We start from the raw sequence: 19217 nt of genomic DNA on the forward strand, positions 1-19217 counted from the left end.
TAAACCCTATATCTTATTTTATAAACTTTTCAATCTTTAAAGTTTTAATAGCTTAAAAGGACAACAATGTTTTAAGAGTCACAAAACAAACACAACATCCCCATAAAAAAAAAAAGGTTTAAAAAATCAATTGGGATGTTACCCACATTTTGATCCAAAACCGGACCCAATTACAAGATATATATAAACTGCGGTTCAAATCGGACCAAAACTTACTATAACGCCCCATAAAATTAACTCTTAGAACTTTACGATTTTCAAGAAAATATTATAATGAAATAATATAGTTATTAATAAGTATATGATTAATGTTACTAACATGATTATTTAAGTTCTCTCAGGTGATTGCAACAAGAAGCTACTCGGTGTATCATGATACACGAACATATCACGATAAGTTACATGATAAATATATTTATGTATTCATATATATATATATGGATGAGTTTTTAATAGTTATATTTTTATCTATGGTTATGAATTTCTCATGTTTTAATGTCTTATTATATATTATATTTTATGGTCTTAATAAAAATTGAGCACGAGTTCAAGCATGTAATCAAGTTTCACGTTTTCTTTACAAGTTATTCATCTGATCATATGATATTATTTTCAATCTAATGTTTTACCATTAAACCGTTCGAATTTGGAAAAGCTTATTTCACATAAAATTGTACATCTTTTTGACGTTATCTTTCTAACGCATCTTGAATCGCTCAATTCCAATGTCAGGAAAAAAAAAAAGGTATGGTTAAAATATTGAAGCATGTTTTGAGTTCAAATTGTTACGCGAATTCTCCATATATTTCTCATAATTATGAATCTGCCGCCACGATTAGGTTAGTTTTTAAACACAAGTTTTAATAGGCTTAAGGGCTAGTTACGCATTCTAAAACCTATCCAATATCTATAAGGAAGAAAGAAGGAAATAGGCCAAGACTTGAGATAAATTAAAATTAATAGGCCAATAATTTATACAAGTTAATAAATAGGCCAAATTATTGTTTACGTCCATAACTTGTCTGGTTATGAACCATAATTTGACAAGTTATTGTCCATAATTCACGATTTTTGTCCATAACTTGTCTGACTATGAACCATAACTTGACAAGTTTGTCTATAACTTATCTGGTTATGAACTATAACTTGACAAGTTATGACCTATTAATTTCTATAACTAAAAGTTGGCCTATATACTTTCTTAAGCTTTTCATATTGGCCTATTTTCTACTATTTCCGTATCTATAAAAAGTGCCTCAAACCTCTTGAAAGACATAGCCACATATTTTTTTTCCTCTCGCTCTCTCTTTAAATTTCTCTTTCTCTCAAGGGAAAACCTTCATCTTCTAAAACTTTCACCAAGTCAAGCCTCTTAAAATCTTTCTTTAATCATCTTTTCAATCTTTCTTTCCATAAGAAGATTTAAGATAAGGAATCTTTTATATGTTTTTATGGTTGATGATGAATTTCATGAAATTCTTTTGTGATAAATAATTTTATTGGTGTTCTTCGTGGTTTTAATCATGAATATAAATATGGATTATTAAAATGATAATTTTGATTTGGTTCATGATATTGGGATTCTAGGGGTTTTTTTTTTTAATTATTAAAAAAGGTAGACACACATGTAAGGGCTTTTTATATTATATTACTGATGATGATTGATCATTGATTTGTTGTGTGACAATTTTTAATTGTTTGATCTCTAGGGTTCTCTTAGAGGTTATTATTTTAAATTTCAAAGCAGGTGCCGTGTATTCTATTTTTACTATGGCTATTTATTTAGTTGAATATTTATACAAATAATGGTTCGTATTGTTGAAAAATGAAAGTTTAAAGAGATTTCAAGAAAAGGCTTGAGATCAATTTTTATTTTTTAAGATTCATCGAAAATATTTATACCATGATTATATAGAAGTTCTAAGTATTTTATTGACATGTCTTATGCTTTTAAAAAAGTGATTTTTTTTTTTATAATTTTAAAGTTGAATTTTCGTCATAATTGTATGTTGGAAATTTTCAGATTCACAGTCATGTCTTATAAGTGATGTTCCAGGGGTCAAACGGACTCCAAATTGACATTATAATATATGTACGAAAAGATCTTGATGTCTAGTTTAATTTACAGTTTGTTGCAAGTCGTTTTGTTATGTTTTCAATTTTATATGAATTTTCAGGTAAAAATCGACGAATATGTCTTCATATGATATTCATGATTAATAGGTGTTATGTGATGTTATGAATATGTTTTGTGTCTAGTGACTACACTTATGTGTTATAGGGCAGCAAATTACATGATTAATGATGTTTTTAATGATGGATTATGAATTATGCAATTATCATGGTTATACAATATGTTCATACGTTAGATTCAAGTATGTATTTTCGATTTAAATACTAATAATTCAACATATTCATGTCATGTTATGAACAAGACTAGACACACATACACACCGAGAAAGCCTCGAGTATGCATCACGAAGAAAAATTTGGTTGAGTAAAGCTAAGGAGTAAGTTTAATCTCACTGCAACATGAACTAGTTTTAAAGATCATGATTTTTATGGTATATTTCATGTCGCATATTTTCAAGTTATTTCTATGATAAAATATATTTTAATAGCATTCTTCAAGTTATCAAGTTTAAAGTTCATCATATTATCATGTTTTATAGTATTTATATTATCATGTTATAGGACCCCATGGTCGAATCTCAATAATTCACGTTTCATGTTTCATGTTGCCTAAGTAAGTTTGGGAATAACTATCTCACTCTTATCGTGGTTCACAAGTACGCACACTAAGGATCCCTTTGATCATGTAAAAAGTGAAAATAACAGATTTTTGAAATTAAATTATGTAAATAGCATATTTTAAAACGATTCATCGTAAATAATAATTTATCATATAAAAGTTTTATTTATAACTAGTAAAAAATAATTTACGTGGTAAACAATCTTTATTTACGTGAAAAAAAATCTTTTTAGTAGTCATAAATAAAATATTTACGCCCTAAATTACTATTTATTTCAAATAGTTTTAAAATATGTTATTTACTTAATTTAGTTTCATAAATGTGCTATTTACTTTATTCTCCCAAAATGCAAAGATGAAATAATAAAACAATCCATGTTTTCAAGATTACAAGTATTATTTTGTTTCTCATGTTTTCTAGATTTACAAATATTATGTTATTACTCATGTTTTAAGATTTGCAAGTATTATGTTATTACTCACATTCTCAAGTTTTACAAGTATTATATTATTACTTATATATGCTTTTAAGATTAAAAGGTTTAATTTGTGAGGTTAAGTTGTACTTGTTGAGTGATAGCTCATTGTTTATTAGGTTTATTAGGTTAAGTTTAAAAGTCATGGTTTAAACTTAAAGGAGTCAGAACTGGTGCATGACGACGCTAAGATGCGGGGAATAGGATTACCAAACCATGTTTCGCGATTTCTGTAAATTATGATGTAGGTATTTTTAATTAAGTTTCTTTTAAAATAAAGTTTTTATTAATTTACACTTTATGACATGTTATGCAAAATAATAATAACAATAGAATAATAATAATATTTATTTTTGTTTATTTAACTTGCATGATGTTTTAATTAAATAGTTTATTTATTCTGCTGAGTTTTTATTAACAAACAATCCGTTTTAAATTACAAGGTTTCCTTTGTTAGTATGTATTTTGTAAGGATTTGCATTTACGTTTAAAGTACTTAAATAAATGTTTACAAGTTTTTCATGTTAAAAGAAAATTACTGTAAGTGCAACACTTAGGCCCCGTTCATTTTACCGATTCGAGTTTAAAATTCAAGTTTTGTTGTAATAAAAAGCTCTCAGAAACAGTCACATCTAAGTTTTTTACTACAATTAAAAGCTCTCACATAAAGTCACATTTCAACTCGAATCAACAAATTAAACGGACCCTTAGTTTTGAAACTTATTTGAGATATAATAGAATCTGTTATCTAACAAGAAAAGATTTACTATTAGAAAGCTCTTAATATATAAGATGTTTTGGTTGGTCTCCAAGTCCAACTTCATACCTATAATGATCAGCTGAAAGATTCAAAACTTTCATCAACGTTATTATTTTATAACAAATGTCTTCTCACAAGGTAGCTAATACATAAAAGACTAAGCCCCCTAAATACATATCTTTCTGCAGAACATATCTTACGTGAGTTTGGTGTGGGGCCTTTCTTTCATATTAGAGTCATGATTGAAACTATCTCTTAGCTACATATTAGCCTAAAGCACATAAATCTTCATCTCTCTCCCCACTCTTTTGTCGATAAAGTGTTTTGAGTTACTTACACCTTAAGATTTTCAATCATTAAGAAAATATATGCTTTATGACCATGATCACTGGGTCATGTGTGACGACGACTGAGTCATATATATATATATATATAATTATATATACACTTTGTTGGATCCTCCAGGTAGTTGGCAACTATAAAAGATTCCACTGGCAAGCATAATGCTACCGACGAGCGAATTCTGTTGAAAATTATATAGTGAAAAAGCAGAAGTATCCTAGATTACACATATAATCCATCAACGGCCTTATAATTGCATGTGTATGTATATATAGGAATTGTCTCCGACCGAAATGATAGTTGTATAATTTTATATAAATTGTGTATATTTACATATAAATTGTGTATATTTACATGTAAAGTCGTGTATATTTAATATGAAATACAACAAATCAGTCAACATACATATTTTCATTCTATGTGTTCACTAATTACTATAAAAAATACATGTTTTGAAGATTAATATACATTGTCGTTTTTATAACTTAACATGTAAATATACGCGACTTTATATGTAAATATACACGATTTATACAGAATTATACAACAACTGCCGTTCCGGTAGGCACTTTCTAAGTGCCCGACTAGAGATCTTACCTATATATATATATATATATATATCTGTGTGTGTGTGTATAATTTGTGTACGTGTATGACAATAAGTGAGGTGCAGCTAGCTATCTAACCAAATTATAAAGATCCGTTGCAGTTCATAAAAGAGTCTATATAGTGCCTAGTTGGATCCCACATGCTCTTTGGAGAAACTTTAAAGCATTGTAATTGAAAATGTATGAAAAAAAAGTAATTCCTTCTTTTTCTTTTTCTTTTTTCCTTTGTTTTTGTTTAAAGTATACTAGTCAATATGGTAGATGTGGCATGATGCCGATTAAGTGTGACGGCAATTGTGTTAATCTCTAATGTTGAATCCAAATATAGAAACTATATAATATAACATAATATATTATGTAGTGTGTACATATAAAGTAGCATTGCACTAAAATCTCATCAAATTAGCTCAATCGTAGTTTAAGATATTAAAAAGGGGATCCGCATGATCATAAACAAATCAATCAAAATATATTAAATAATATTCCTAAAAATAATTGAAAAACTATTACCTAATCATCAGTGACAATATGTATTTTTTTTTTCTTTTTAGATCAACAATTGACCAAGTCATTTTAATTTTTAATTTTTAGGAAAATAACAAAAAAATACAACTCAAATTGGGATTCAATTGTTATGTAGCTTCTTTCCTATCTTGGAGCATAAATCATATGTACAAGGGCAACTCTCTTTCTCAGTTTCAAAAATTAAAAAAAAAAAAAAAAAAAACTCTTTCTTTCAACCTTATGGCATGTAGGTGGAGTAATTAATATTATTTTTTTTCTGATTAACAGAAAATTAAAAGGATAACTTAAGGGGAAAAAAAAGTTGTAATAGATAATTTAGAATGTGTAGGTAGATAAATAAAACACAAGAAGTAATGGACAAATTAATACGGTACATATGGCCTACCAACTTTACTTAGCTTTGAATAATGTTTCTTTGTCTCTGCTAAATCTGCACTCAACTTTTACTACAAAAGAAAATATTTTCTTTCTTTTCAATAATTATTAATTGGTCATTCTGACCTCAAGTGGTCCATGGTCGGTTATACGTGGCAGCACCTCACTTGTCAGATTTTTCTTCCTCTTTTTTATTTTTTATTTTTATTTTTTAAACAATGTCATTATCAAATCTCATCCATATAAAAACATCCACCATCCTTTTGGAAGTACCTTCAATATAGTCAAAAGTTTATGCACATCTATCCAGAATAAATAGTTATTTTTTTAAAAAAAAAATAATACTATTCACGCAAATAATGAGCAACATAATTAAGAAAAAAACACTTCATTTTCATTGATGTTTGAAAATGGAAATGAAGATCAAAACTACTTCAACTCAACAGATTTCACGTCCTTGTTGTAAATTAAAAATCGACCCCACTTGAAATTTTCTCAAACTTGTATTTGTATATGTGCAAATTAGTTTATATTTAGAAGACAAAACAGATCAATTATTTGGACCCAAAATAAAAGATTTTAGAAGAAAGATGCTGTTACAAAAAGCAATAGATTTCTCTAGCTTGTAGTATTGTTGACGTGTAAGTTATGCATCTTTCACATAAATGGCAGTCTTTAAGTTTAACGATTCTTCCTTTTAACAATAGTTCTAATGTTGACTGTCTGTTTATATATTAATCACATTAAAACACTATTTTAAATAAGTGGAGTCTCTAGCAGCAGTCTTAATAGCAATCACATGGGATCTTTTTGGTAGGATGGAAAACATTACTCTACTTACATTAAACGTTAGATTTAAACCAAATTCCATAAAGTTTATTTTTTTAGTTGTAAAGTGGCAAGAGACAGGTTTTTTTTTTTTTTTTTTTTTTTTTTTTAGTGGGAGCACCCAACAAAAAAGTGACAATTAAAAAAATGTCTCTATTATTAAGTGATGAGTAATATATATATATATATATGTATATATATATATACGCACACGAGTGTGAGTACAATTATAATTTTTTTTAAATGTATTATGAACTAGATTTAATTTTTCATAAAAACTTTAAATTAGTTTCAATGAAGATATTGTGTAAAATATTATGAAACGATTTAAAGTAGCACAACATGTATATAGTATTTTTCTTGAATTTAAAAAGATACATGAAAAAAAAAAAAAAAACATAAAACATACATTGATAATATAATTATTAACGTAACATGAAATTAAAAGACACGAAAAAGGAGCTATGTGAGCCGAATCCATTTTTCCTATCTTTACTAATGTTTGGTTTATAGATTCAAAATCGTGATTTAAAATTATTCTCGTTTTACGTGTATTTTTTATGAGAGAAAAATACTGTAGAGAATCATGAAGCATAATTCAGAATCAGAAATAAATACAAGAAACAAACATCCCATTAAAACGCTCTATATAAACCACACTTCACAACAAAACCTTCCCTCCCACAACTCAAACCATTTAAAGAAAAAGCCTTCCAAAATACCTTTCAAATTTCTTCATCCAAGCCAGACTTCTTCATGGCAAGCAATCACAACTACTACGCATCGAAATCCGACCCGACTTTTCCTCTCCATCTCTGGTTCTTCCTCTGCATACTCCTCATGTTCTTGGGGTTGTCATGGTACACCAACTATGAGTCCATGCTAGAGAGCGCCCTTGACCAGATCAAGCTTGTCCTCATGATGTCTCCCTTGGTGCTTCTTCTGGTCGTCCATTGGCACTCCACTTTCGACGATCGCCGTCGCGGCGGCGGCGGCGGCAGCTTCTCGGCCTTCATACCATATGCTGATGATAGGGACTCCTTTCATAGGTCAAGTGGTGGTGGTGGTGGGACTCCTTGGGGAATTGGGTTACTTCTTGTTTTCCTATTCTTCATGATTTCTTACCACTCTTCTCTCCGAGAAAAATGGTTCCCTCTTCTTGGTAGATATTAATGTACTTGTGATTATAAGAGTAAGAGTGTTTTTTTCTTTTTTTTTTTTTAACTTAAATAATGGAGCCTTAATGTACAAAGCAAGTAGGAAAAAAGAGTGTATATTTTGTTCTGTAAAATTGGGTAGTTTTTTTTTTTTTTTTTTTCCCTTCTTCTTCTTTTTCTCCATCTGGCAGCTCCTTCTCCCTTCTTTTATTTGTATTTTTTTTCCCTTTTTTTGTCAGGAATCTAGATGATTGATCGCTAATTATATGAATTTTGGTATAATGGGTTTTAATTTTCTTTAATTTTGGAAGAGGTGTAGAATAATAAAATTGGCAATTGTAAGTGCGAGGGGAAAAGAGACAAATGCAAGTGCAATTTCTAGGCAACAAAGAGTCAAAAGTCGTTTCGTTAGGATATTCCGGTAACGAAGCGAAGGGAAACACTGCAGTCCAAGTGAACTGTTCTTGTTTTTGTTCTCTCTCTCTCTCTCTCTCTCTCTCTCTCTCTCTCTCTCTTGTAGTTAATTGTTTGCCTACTTAATTTGGTAATTAGAGAAATTTTGAAGAAATGTCACAATTATTTCAAGAATATTTGAGCTTTTTGATTTGTGGCCGCGCAAATGAACTACCGTCAAAAGTCAATAAAATATGTCATAAATTCGAACTACTGAGAAGCAGAGGTATAAATCTGAAAACATATACAAATTATGGCATGCCACCTAATTTTCCCAATTGGTTAAGTGACTTCACAAGCTTGAGCTTAAATATGGGTTCATTTTACACGTGGAGCCAAGCTTAGAATCATGATTAAGTCAATTTTTGTTATAGTGTTTTCTCTTATAAAAATTCACTCAATTTTTTTCTTACAATATTTTCTCTTAAATAAAAAAGTTTGAGAAAAGCTATCTCACTCAGACCAAAACATAACTTTTACTTGTTCAGATAACAATTAAAGCGAAACATGATTAGAAACAATAAGAGCGTTTGAAACTCGTACTAAAATGATATTATTTTTTGTATGAAAATGAAAACGAAAATGTTTTCAATCTTAGACAAAAATTATTTTTAAAAATGTGTTTGGTAGCTTTATCAAGAGATTATTTTCAATATAAAAAAACCAATTAATATCTCTCTCTCGCTCTCTCTCTCATCGAGAGAGGAGAAAACAAAAGTAAAAAATGAAAAATGACTAAACCAAAAAATCGTTTTCATTTTCATTTTTTGTCTTTCTTGTGCCAAACGTCGTTTTAGAAACGTTATTTTTTTTCTTTCTAAAAAAATGTAAAAAATAAAAATGGGATTAATTCCAAACACGGCCAATAAATCTCTATTTATAGAGAATTCACAAGGCATAAAAAGACTGAGAAACCCCTGCGCAGGAAAGGAAAGAGGGAGGAAAAAAGGGTAAAATGAGTATTACACTGTACAATGTACAATAAAATTTGCCTCTCTTTTAGTATATTTATAATGTGCACTTGGGAGCCATTAATGACTAAACATTTCTGTCTCGTAAGATTCTCTTAGATGTTTTGGATATGTTTGATTTTGTTTTGGTTTGCTAACTAGAAATGTGCAATACGAGTGGCTGGATATTGGACATTCGTTATTAAAGAAATTTCCTAAAACAATTGAGTTTGGAGATAGAGATTACTCGGAATTGAATTTTGAAGCATAAATAAGGTTATGGAGTATGTTGCTGGTGGATTGACAAGCGCCGAGGACTCACCGTTGAGGACTGGTCGCTGACGCCAAGGGAACCAGTGTGTCCAGAGTGCCCTGTTGACGTCGAGAAGTCACGTGCGCAGACACGCGTCGAGGGCCCAACCCATGTGGCGAAGCCCCGACGTCGAGACATCAGTCCGGTCAAATCCGCTGTCAGTCCTGTTGAAGATACACTGTATCACCTACTGCCACTGTTGAGGTCAGGACATCAAGTAGTCGGTAAGGGTGGATAACCTGACCAGGAAGCAGTAATCATGGAAATCCGACCGCAAAATCCCAGAATTAAGAGATTGATGATGATCTCCTCGGAAAATGCGGAGGGGTCTCTCACATGTACATGGCCTATAAATAGAGCCATGAGAGTTCATTAAGTTTTTTAGACACACGAAAATACTACTCCAGAGAGCTTGTAATCTACAACATATTAGTGCATGCACAAGTAGATTAGACAAAGAATTTTAGCCGAACTACTATAAACTCTAGTCTCATTTACTTGCTCAGCATCATTAACCCTTAATTAATACGTGAGAAATTAGCGCGAGTGTTCTCATAGAGTTAATTCTTTGTTGATTAAAATCCACCATCAGCAGAGTACAAGTTGAATAATTATAACTAATGTTTGACTAATTTGAAATATGGGTTTTTCGAGGATTTTAGGTTTCGATATGTGTGTGTGGACAAAAACTAAGCCAGACTTTTAAGTTATCTAGCTAACCTACTCTCATTATCTTTTGACTTTTGGCAATATAGCAAATATTTTAGGCAAGGAAACAACCAAAGCCTAGCTAAGCTGCAATTGTCTTGCTCGTGATTTTGCAATTTAGTTCCATTTCTTCTCACTTGTGTTTTAACAGTCATGTGAAAGAAAACAAAAAATTGTGGCCCTGTTTATTTTACTGATTTGAGTTTTATTACAGTAAAAAATTCTTAAAAATAAGCACATTTAACTTTTTTACTATAGTAAAAAACTTTCATATAAAGTCATTTTTCAATTTAAATTAAAAACTCGAATCAACGAACTAAACGAGCCTTATGCCAAGTGTATTTTGTCCAAACTCATGAATAGGATGAGGCGTGACTTATTACATGTGAGAGTAAGGTGGCCCCACACCCTATAAGGCCCACCACGAGATCTTCATATCTCTTTAACAATCTTGTGTTCCAACTTATGAATAATGTTATGAATAAAGAGACAAATAACATATTTTTAAAAATAAATAACATATTTTGAAACATTCGATGTAAATAGTACATTTATCAGTATTATTTACTCTTATCATTTTAGAAATATGTTATATACTACGATTACTGCTAATTTTTTTTCATATCATGATTGCGGGCCTCACACAAACCGCATACAGATTAACTAATTAACATTAACACGTGAAATCAAATTTCTTTTAACGTTAAATTCAGAGGACGAACAATAGTTTTTTGTGATTTGCTTTTTCTGCTTTTATTAATTATCACTACATTATTATTATTGTTGTTGCTGCTGCTGCTATTTTGTATCATCGACCAGGGTTTGGAAATCCCGACGTTACAAATTTGCAAGAAAAAATGGAACAAGGGTTTCCTCAATAGATACTCTGAATTGCTGGGATAATACTGTTTGTAAGTCCATCTCGTCACTGTTAATTAATGTAAATTACTTTCCTATATGATCTTGCATTTACAATTTATTTTTTTAATATTCTGCTCATAATTATTTCTTCACTCAACATGGGTACCAAAACCATGATAGTAATTTATACGATTATTATCACCTATAATTCCTTAATTTTAAGGTCACTCTCACTTTGCCTCTAAACTTTAAAAATCATCACTTTACTATTCTAAATTTTCATGAATTTCCACATTGCCCCTTCTGTCTCAATTTATGTTCAAAAGAGATAGAAAATGTTTCATGTGCACTCATGTGCATAGTAGTTAAGGGTAAAATCGTAATTAAATTTTTAGTGATTTGCATCTATGATCCTGAACTCGCCCTCACTTTGTCCCCTAAACTTTAGAGTCGTCCCCATTTTGCACTTTGAATTTTTTTATAGCTCCCACTATATTACCCCAAATGTTGAATCTTTCTCACTTTGCTCCCTCTACTTCATTAAGACTAGTACTTACTCACTCGCTTTCATAGTAATTTGATCACTCAATACGATTTTTCTTCTTTTCTTTGATTTGCTAAACACGTTTGGATGTCCTTTTTCTCATTTTTTTGTTTTTTATTTGAATTATTCTCATTGATTTGATTCGTAGTAAGATATAGCAGTACATGGATTTTATGGAAATATCCTTATCGGTAAAAGTTAACCTAAAATATACAAATTCATCCTAAAATACTTTATCGACTTTTTGCTAACATCTCCAAAAGCTTTTCACAAAATATTTTATCATTTAATACTACACTTTTCAAAATGAGAGAAATTCAAAGTTTAAAGTAGTATGGAGGGAACAATGACAAAGTTCATAGGGCAAAGTGGAGGTGACCACAAAGTTCAGGGGGCAAAGTGTGGGTGACTCCAAAATTCAGGGAGCATAGATGCAAATCACCAAAAATTCAATTATTATTTTACCCTCAAGCACATGCACGTGAGTGCACATAAGACGTTTTTCATTTCTTTTAAACAAAAATTGGGACAAAATGGGCAAAGTAGAAGCTCATGAAAAATTTAGGATAATAAAATAGGGATTTTTAAAGTTTAGGAGGCAAACTGAGGGTGACCTTAAGATTTAGGAATATAGGTGATAATAATCCTAATTTATATGCTCCGATGACCCTTCTTATAATTAGAGAATAATTAAAATGGAGGAATATAATATAAGATAATAGTAACATTTTTTTTTGAATAAAAATTAGTAGCAGAATACACACACAAATAATATATAATTACTGAAATGCCTTGCAACACTTTTTTGGCATCCCAAGAGGGCCAGTTCAACCAATTTTGGGGCCTTAAGAGAAAAAATTTTAAGGGGCCTTATTAATTTTATTTTTTAAATATCAATTAAAATTTAAAAACTTGGTTAGAATTTTAAAAAAATATTCAATGAATTTTTTTAAGAAGAAAAACTCTTTTTCGGAGAACTAACCATTTACTAGAATAATTTTAAAGGGCCTTATTAATTTTATTTTTTAAAAATCAATTAAAATTTAAAAACTTAGTTAGAATTTAAAAAAATATTCAATGAATTATTTTAAGAAGAAAAACTCTTTTTTCGGAGAACTAACCATTTACTAGATTACTAATAAAAGCAACATATGTATTTAAAAAACAATGGTGCATTTAGAATTAACTTTAAATTATTTTTAAAAATATTTTTATACGTTTTTTGAGATACGAAAATAAAAAAATTTTGCTGTGTTTATTTAGCAAATGCTTTAAAAATAAAATCAAAAAGGAAAAACACTTGAAGAATGGGTTTTATGAAAAAAATTAGAAAACGGTTGAATGTTATTTTTCTTTTTCTATTTTCATTTTCTAGTACTTATCAATAATGTTATAATATATTAATTAATAATTATAACGAAACACAATTTTATTTTTTTTATTATACTCAAAATAATTTCTTAAAAAACCAACTAAGCATAATTTCAGAATCAGTCATAAAATAATTGTCAAAATAATTTTATTTTTACTTTTGTACTGAAATTAAAATCATTTTAAAAACGTTATCAAACGGGCCAAATCTTTCAGTCACTGATATAATTTTTTATTATAGAAGCTCCAGTTCCGCTTAAAAAAAAAAAAAAAAAAAACCCTTTCAGCTGGGTCGTTGCTTTTCTTTTAAAAATATTTCTTAACAGGTAAACCATAGTAAATGTAACGGTCAATAGTAGAATATTTGTCTTACATCATAATTTAGAACGTTTGTAAGCTACAAATAATTCCTTTATATTGCATTTCCATCTAATGACTTTAATTTCTTGAAGTTGAATAATAATTCAAAACTATTATCACATACTTAAAATTACTTAAATCTACTTTTTAAGTAAAGAAATCGTTGATCAATTAAGTAAACGAACTAATTAAGTCTAAAATATCCTTTAACTAATATTGTATTTATTATTTTCAAAGTTCCATATTTTCTTTTTCTCTTCTTTTTACAAAATGCGCATCCTTTCTTATGAAATTTATTAATGCTTTCATCTCATTTGTAATTTCTAATTGAAATATAGCAAACACAAATTCACTGTTCTCATTTTTATAATTTGGGGCGATCTTTGTCTGGAGCTTGCGATTGACAGTGCTCCGCCTTGAGGTGCTATTGACAGTGATTGCACCTCTTGACGTGTGGTAACATTTATTATGCGTTTGGAGTAAGATTCGTATCATGGTTCGGATCATGATTCGTGACTCGTTATAATATTTTTTCTCACAAAAAACTTACGTAAATTGAGAATGATCATGAATCATGATTTTGAACTCATGAACCAAACGTCCATTTAGTTTCTTACCCTTAAATAAAGGATTTATGTTATTAGAATCACATTGTTTTCTGCTCGTAAATAAAACATTTAAACAAAAAATTCAGGATTTATGTAAATTTTTAATTTACTAAAATCATGTTGGTTTTTGCCAATAAGATCATCTTCTATGTAAATATTAATACTAATTGTATATTTACTATCAAAAAATCTGATATGGTATGCTATTTTTTATTTTTGCTCCAATACATAATGCTATTTAAAATCTACGTTTTCGTACAATTATTAAGTTTTGAAAGTTGTACAAGTAAACTTTTATGTTTAAAAGAATTAGAAAATGCAAAAGTTACAATTATTACATAAAAAAATAAACATTTCAACCAATAGCAATCAAATGTCAAATTTCTTATATGTTATATTTGGTAGAAAATTTACCAGAGAGTATAGCATATGAAAAATTTGGCACAACAAATATTATTGCATTAGAGAGTATTTTTTACACTCAAATACTAAATTTACAATTGGCACATAAATTATAACATTACATTGTAGATGCTCTAACATTACATTAAAATGCTCCAAATAAAGAAGTTATGTTGTTTTGTAAATCCTTAAGTTACTAAAAAGGATTTATGTGAACCATTTATTTACTAAGATCGCATTATTTTTAACTAGTAAACTTTGTATTTACTATTATTTGATAAATATCTAAAGAGTGGTTTTGTTCACACATTCTTTTTTACTTTTTACACTCTCTTTAAACTTAAATTGTCTTATGTCAAATAGATCCTCACGTATAATGACAAAAAATGTCAATTATAGCATATTTAATTATGTAATTAAATTTAATTCAAAAAAAACTAATTATATAGTTTTTATGTCTCTCCACACACCCCACATGTTATATAATAAATTATAAACTATTGTTATTTTAAATTTTATAAAAAAAAAACCCCTCTAATTTTTACCTTTCAATGACTATTCTAAAAAGTTGCATTAATATAATGTTAATTTTTTATTTTGCTATTGGTTGCATGACAATTTTTATTTTATCTTTTATTTTATTTCATGTTTATATATTTTTACTCATTTTTTTTTGTCAAGACTAATCATTTTATTTTGTTTTTTCATGTTTTTGTAAAATTGGATTGATCTTTTTTCAGGTTTCATCTTCTATTTGTTTTTGTTTTAAAAAAGGCTTTTTCACCCAAAACTTCAACAAATATATATATATATATAGGGATAGAGAAATAATACTATTTAAATAACAAACTAAAATAAAATAGTAGGTGAAAAAAATTAAAATGGATAAGAATTAATTATTTAATAAAAATAAGTAAGGGTAATCTTAGAATGATAGGAGTATCTAAAAAGTAACTTTAATTCTTTTAAAATTATGTGGCATACGTATTTAAAAGGGGATGTGAAGAGTAAAAAAAGGGTGTGAATAGAACCACCCATATCTAAAATAAAAGGAAAAAATGTATTAATTTTTTTTTTAAAAAAATAAGGGATTTTCAAATCAAATAAAAGAATTGTGAAGAAAATATGTAGTTTGATTAAATGCATCAATTGGGCTGGGCCGTCCATGGACGACCCGGCCCAGCCCAGCTCGCTACAGTGCGGGGTTCGGTATGCCTCGGTCATGTACTGTTACGGGTCAGGCTGACTTGACACGTCTACCGGGCTAGGGTTGGGCCTCATTTTTCTAACCAGTAGCCCAGGCACGGCCCTGACGCATTGAAGTCCCAGACACGGCCTAGGCACGTGACGGGCCCAACGGTCGAAAATGGCCCGACATGCAGCCCGGCATGTCACGGGCCCAACGGTTGAAAACGGCTAGTCTGAGGCCTAGCCCGTGACGTGCCCAAGGGTAAAATCCAACCTTCATGCTCCAAACCCCTATAAAAGCCCTACTCCCTCACAACATTCTTAACTATTCTACATCACTCTCAACTCTCAACTTCTCTCACTCTCATAACTCTATCTCTCATATTCTCTCTCAGATTCTTAACTTTCTCTCTCGAATCTTAACTTTCTCTTATCTCTTTCATTTATAAATTCCAATCAAATTGAAGACATCCTAAAAAAAGGTACTATCCTCATTATTTTTTTACAATATTTTATTATTTAATGTTTATTTACATTGTTTATAAATATTTTTGTTAACATTAATTTTTGCTTTTTTTTTTTATAGAAAATGGCAGAATCAAATTTTCCTGATTTTAGAGATCAACCATTTTATAAGGATGAAATTTTGATGCACAACTCCAACCCCACTGATGCGTATAATGTTTTGGTTAATAACCAATCGGTGCACAACGAGGATATAGGAGAACCTATAAGGGGAAAAAGTCCGCGCACAGCTCCTGCATGGCAACATTACACAGAAGAGCTATAACTAAATCTAAAAACAAGTGAAATTGAAATACGTGCAGTTTGTAAATATGACAAAACACACTTTTCCAACAAAAAAGGTGGGGTTATAGGACATCTCGATAGACATTGAAAAACATGTCTACCATTACACCAAGGTGGTAGTGTGGACTCCCGTCAACAAACACTTTCACTCACAAATCAAGGTTTACAAAATTTTTTATATGATGCACAATGTGCTCGTGAGGCACTAGCTAAATTTTTAACTAGTATCGAATTACCATTGTCTTTTGCATATGATGAAGCATTTGAAGAATTTATTCAGACTATATTTTGTCCACAATTTAAAGGGGTTAGTAGAAACATAACTAGAGTTGATTGCATGAAAGTTTTTTATGCAATGAGACAATAACTTGTTGATAATTTTAAGTTTTTTAATGATACAGTCTCTTACACATTTGCTCTTTGGGAGGGTTGTAATAGAACTGGTTATTTATGCGTCACGGCTCATTATGTTGACGGGGATTAGGTTTTGCAAAAGTGAATTATTAGTTTTTGTTTATGTCCTTTTTCACATAATGCAAACGCTATTTTTTCTACTATTATGGAAATTATTAATTTTTATGGCATTGAAGATAAAGTCTTAACCATTACTTTTGATAATGCATCAGAAAACACAGCTGCTATCAACATGTTCACAGTAAATTTGAAACCACCTTTTGGTGGAGAAGTTTTTCATCAACGTTGTGCATGTCATATCATAAACTTAGTAGGCCAAGCTAGTACTGAAATTATATCCCATCATCTAACTAAAATTAGAGAGGCGTTATCTTTCATCTCTAGTTCGGGAGCTCGGCACTAAGAATTTCGCCAATATTGCAGGAATAGCCAGATGAGGCCAAGAAAGTTTCCAATAGATGTTCGACATAGGTGGAACTCCACCTACTTAAGGTTGAAAACTGCTATTCTGTATCAACAAATAATCACTACATATGTGAACAGTAAGCATTGTGAGCATTTTATTTATGATGCAGATTGGAAGATTAATGAGTACTTTTTTAAATTTTTAGAAGTATTCTACAATGCTATCGAATTACTTTCTGGTGTGTATTATCCTACTGCTCATCTTGCTTTGCATCAATTATTTAATATTTCTGAAACATTTGCTTATTATAGGGATACTGATCTTTTTGCACCCATAGTAAATGAAATGGAAAGAAAATTTAAAAGTTATTGGGTCGGTTGTCCAATCTTATATACATTAGTAACAATTGTAGATCCTGGATGTCAATTAGATGGTACAGAATCTTTGATGTGTGCTACCGCAGATAATTTATGTATTGATATGGAACTAACAATTGATGATACAAGGAAAATGTTAGAACATATGTTTGCATTGTATGAAAAAAATACAGAACAAGACAACAATGACAGTCAACTTCAACGTCAAAGAGCAATTATGGGCCTAAAGGTTCAAGTGGAGCTTCTTGAAGAGAAAAGAGAAAGCATCGGGATCATCATCAACACATGGACCGTCTTCATAACTTGTCAAATATTTTGAGTTAAATTTTGTAATTAATGACGACAAACTAGACATCTTACAGTGGTGGAAGAGCAAGCAAGATCGTTTTCCAACATTATCCATTATAGCATGTGACATTTTGTCATGACCTCAAAAATAGGATCGTAATTATTGGAGTTTAATTAAAAAAATTAACTTAATTAAACTGGACTGTTTAACAAAAATCACAAAAATAATACATAAATATCTATATATTTTGCTCCAGAGACTTTCTTTTACAAATAATATCAAAACAGTCCACAAGTTTAAACTTTACACATCTCAAGGACAATGCCGACCAATACAGATCACATACAAATATACAATACAACTTTAGAATTTAAAAACTGTAAATTTCTAATTAAAATAAGCCACCTCGTATCTCGAGCCTTCACTCCATTGGCGTCAGCTTGCCACGTTGCTAGTCAAGCTACTAACTCTGGAGGGGGAAAAATTTAAAATAAGGGTGAGCCTAATGCCCAGTAGGAGAATAAGAGTAGATTACAATGAAAAACAATTTTAGAAATAATAGTTTAAGTATTTGAAATCCTCAATTCTAAACCTTGACACCTGCTAGGGGTAAACTTAGAACTGAAAATCTTAACAGGTGTAGACATCTTTTGAATAAAATGGATAACCACGTATTTTAAAACCCCTTTTTAAAAAAAAAATACTAAAACTTTCTCAAATTCATTTCCAATAGTACAAGGAATCTAATCCTTCAGGTAATCAACAAGTACCAAGTACTTGTAATTCCATTTAAATTCTAAAGCATCCGAGAACTCGAAGTTCATAGGAGAATACTAGAAATCCTACACCGGTAACTCGAATGCTTTCTAATAGTACTGGACATAAAGTCTAACATCTGTTCTAAATCAATATACACCCCGCGTGGGTTCTGGGTCCTGCCCCTAAGGATATGATCTCCATATCCTACTCTTCAGGCAATCAAGCACAATAAGTATCTAACTGCTCATCAGGTCAGTGTTCAAGAGCGATTTGCTTATCAGAACAGTGCCACGAGCTCTGCATGTTTATACACCATGCTCGAATTTATTTCTAATTTGAGACATTTTTTTCTTTTTGAAATTCTACTTCTGTAAACTATGATTCGCGAATATCAAGTTTTCTAGAAGATTTTTTTTCATATATGTATGATTACTCCACATATATTTATTCATAGACTTTTCAAAAATCTTCTTAAAATCACTGACCAAGAAAAATTGAATTCTTCACCAAAAGGAAGAATTCCTTGAAACACTTTTAAAAAGGATGAGAAATACATTCTCATTTTTAAACATGGTTATAAC

Source organism: Morus notabilis, unplaced genomic scaffold (genome assembly GCF_000414095.1).
Source record: "Morus notabilis unplaced genomic scaffold, ASM41409v2 Scaffold2156, whole genome shotgun sequence".
In the NCBI taxonomy this organism is placed as follows: domain Eukaryota; kingdom Viridiplantae; phylum Streptophyta; class Magnoliopsida; order Rosales; family Moraceae; genus Morus; species Morus notabilis.